Genomic DNA, 3,719 nt, shown 5'->3' on the forward strand with positions numbered 1-3,719 from the left:
ACTCCGTTTCCATGAATTTGGCTTTTTTTAGATTCCACATATAAGTGATAACGCACAATATTGGCCTTTCTCTGTCTGACTTATTTCACTTAGCATAATGTCCTCAAGTTCCATCCATGTTGTTGTAAATGGCAAGCTTTCTTTCTTTAAAAAAATTGTTTTTAAATGTTTATTTATTTTTGAGAGAGAGATGGAGAGCACACATGCAAGCGGGGCAGGGGCAGAGAGAGAGAGGGAGACTGAGGATCTGAATTGAAGTGTGCTGACAGCAGAGACACTGATGCGGGGCTGGAATTCACAAACCTTGAGATCATGACCTGAGCTGAAGTCGAATGCTTAACCAACTGAGCCACCCAGGCACCCCCTCTTTCTCTCTCTCTCTCTCTCTTTTTTTAATGTTTGTTTGTTTGTTTGTTTGTTTAGAGAAAGCTAGGGAGGGGCAGAGAGAGAGGGAGACACAGAATTCCAAGCAGACTCCACACTGTCAGTGCAGAGCCCAATCAACGCAGGTCTCGATCCCACAAACTGCAACATCATGACCTGAGCCAAAATCAAGAGTCAGATGCTTAGCCGATCGAGCCACCCATGCACTCTGAGATTTCCTTCTTTCTAATGGCTGAATAATATTCCATTATCTTGATGAAGAAATGGGCTTTTTTATTTGACAATGAGAACAAAGCAATTTATTGAGGTTCCTTTTTCCCTTGGTTGCTAAGAAAGTCAAGGTAAGTTTTGTTCTCAACTACAGCAGTTATCCTTAGCCTAAAATTTCTGGTGAGACCATTATACCTCCCTCTTTATTACATGATTCATATTCACTTAATCTTTATTTTAATGAACCTGTCTTATCTCTGTTTTATTTTATGCTGCTCTATCTTTATGGGAGGTAAGTATATTATTTAGAACTCTTTGGTTTCAAGTGACAGGAAACTAATTCAAACTGTATTGGAGGTACAAAAATATTAGGTTTAGAATGAAAGAGCTTATTCTAAACCCATTTTGAAATTCCTGAACCAAGCACTAGCATTAACAGCACATATACCAAAATTGGAACGATACGGAGATTAGCATGGCCCCTGCACAAGGATGACACACAAACCCATGAAGCATTCTGTGAAATAAAATAAAATAAATTTTTAAAATAAAATTCCTGAACCAAAATAACACTAATACAATTGAAACTAACTGTAATTTTTTTTTAAGTCCACTTATTTATTTTGAGAAAGAAAGAGAACACAAGCAGGGAAAAGGCAGAGAGAGAGAGGGAGAGAGAGAGAATCTCAAGCAGACTCCACGCTGTCAGTGCAGAGCCTGACTCAGAGCTCGATCCCACAAACCTTGAGATCATGACCTGAGCTAAGACGAAGAGTTGGACGCTTAGCTGACTGAGTCACCCAGGCGCCCCTGTAATCTTTTTTTTTTTTCAAGTTTATTTATTTATTTTGAAAGAGAGAAAGTGAGCATGCATGGGCATGAGCAGGGGAAGGGCAGAGAGAGAGGGGGAGAGAGAGAGAGAGAGAGAGAGAGAGAGAGAGAGAGAGAGAGAGAATCATAAGCAAGCTCCATTGTCTGCCCTGAGCCCAACAAGGGGCTCGATCTTACAACTGTGAGATCATGACCTGAGACAAAATTAAGAGTCACACGCTTAACTGACTGAGCCATCCAGGCACCCCTGTAATCATTTTTTTTAATTCCATAGTTTACATGTGATAGAGCAACAAATACATTGTTTATGCTTATTAGGGTAATCAATATTCTTTCACTTACTTTCCATTGATTAACCAGTAACATTTTCTGTCCAGCTTTATGATAATTATTCCAAAGAAGATGGAATAAGTTTAAACATCCCTCCCTGGGGCACCCGGGTGTCTCAATTTGTTAAGCATCTGACTCTGTTTCAGCTCAAGTCATGATCTGAAGTTTTGTGGATTGAGCCCCCACATCAGGCTCCACACTCATAGCACAGAGCTTGCTTGGGATTCTCTCTTTTCCTCTCTCTCTGCCCCTCCCCTGCTTGTGCTCTCTCTCTCTCTCTCAATAAATAAATAAACATTTTTTAAAAAATCTCAGGCAGAAATTCATTTTTATTTATCCTACATAGGACTTAGTGCACTTATCCAATCTGATGATCTGAGTCCTTCATCAATTTTGGAAAATTCTCAGCCATTATCACTTCAAATATTGTCTCTCCTCCATTATCTCTATTTTCTCTGGAACTTTTATTAGATAAATGTAGGATCTTAATCTCTCATATATTTCTTTCTTTGTCTTTTTTTGTTGTTTCCTATTAATATCCTTATCTATCTTCTAGTGCACCAATTCTCCCTTCATTCATGCCTACTTTTCTCTTTAACTTGCTTACTGAGTTTTCAATTTTATGATTATATTTTTCACCTCTTAAAGTTTTATTTGGTTAGTTTTCAAATCTTCCTATTCCTTTCTTGGAGTATCTTATTTTTCTAAGGTTTTATTGAGATAGTATCATTTTTTAAGCAGCTTTATTGAGATATAAATCACATATTATAGAATTCACCTATTTAAAGCGTCCAATTCAGGGGCACCTGGGTGGCTCAGTCAGTTGAGCGTCTGAGTTCGGCTCAGGTCGTGATCTCACGGTCCATGAGTTTGAGCCCCGTGTCATGCTCTGTGCTGACAGCTCAGAACCTGAAGCCTGCTTCGGATTCTGTGTCTCTCCCTCTCTCTGACCCTCTCCTGCTCATGCTCTACCTCTTTCTCTCTCATATAAATAGACATTTAAAAATTAAAAATAAAAGAATATAAAATAAAGTGTCCAGTTTAATGGCTTTTAAACTACTTACAGAATTGTGTATCCATCAGCATAATTAATTTTAGAGCATTCTCATTATTCCCAGAGGAAACTTACCCCTTTACCCATTATTTCTCAAATCCTCCCAGCCCGGTGAGCCTGAGACAACCACTAATCTGCTTTTTGTCTCTATAGTTGCCTATGCTGAACTTTTTATATAAATGGAATCAGACAACATATAGCTATGTCATTAACTTCTTAGCCTACTTTCAAGACCCATTGACGTAATAGCCACATGTATCAGTAAGTCACTTCTTTTCATTACCAAGTAATACTCCATTCGTTGGATATATCACATTTAATATATCACTTCATCCGTTGATGGACATCTGGATTCTTTTCATTTTTGTTATTAGGAAAATGGTGCCATGAACATTTGTGTACGGGTTTTTGTATGGACATGTGGTTTCCTATCTCTCGAGTGTATAACTAAGAGAGGAATTGCAAGGTCATGTGGTTATTCTATGTTTAACCCTCTGAGAAATTGCTAGGTTGTTTTCCAAAGCAACTGTAGTACTTTACATCACAATCTTGTATTTGCTTTCCTTTCTGGTGGTATATAATTCTTCCTTTTATGTATGTAATACTCAAATATGTTTACTTTGCAGTCCTTTTCAGATAGTTCAATTACATCCATTTCTTGGGGTTGCTAGTCTTTCTGTGTGTTATTCTTACTCATGCTAGAGTATTTCCTTGGGTGCTGTATATTGGTTTGTGAGCTTGTCATTACTAGATCTTTCACTGTGATAACCAGGATGTGGGACTATACCCCCACGTCAGGCACCCAGAGGAATCAATAACTTAGCACCGTTTTTGTGTTAATTTGTCAATTTAAGCCATTCCTACACTATGAAGCTCACATAAACTCCAAGTCTAAGTCCCCAGGAGATAT

General features: G+C 38.2%; 1 non-coding gene across 1 annotated transcript; it reads left to right on the plus strand.

Moving 5' to 3' along the window:
* Positions 1 to 1,017: 1,017 nt before the first annotated feature.
* LOC111556397 lies at positions 1,018 to 1,121 on the plus strand. The gene has a single exon (XR_002735882.1). It is a non-coding gene; the product is annotated as a U6 spliceosomal RNA (small nuclear RNA).
* The last annotated feature ends 2,598 nt before the right edge of the window (positions 1,122 to 3,719 follow it).

Source organism: Felis catus, chromosome C2 (genome assembly GCF_018350175.1).
Source record: "Felis catus isolate Fca126 chromosome C2, F.catus_Fca126_mat1.0, whole genome shotgun sequence".
Classification (NCBI taxonomy): Eukaryota; Metazoa; Chordata; class Mammalia; order Carnivora; family Felidae; genus Felis; species Felis catus.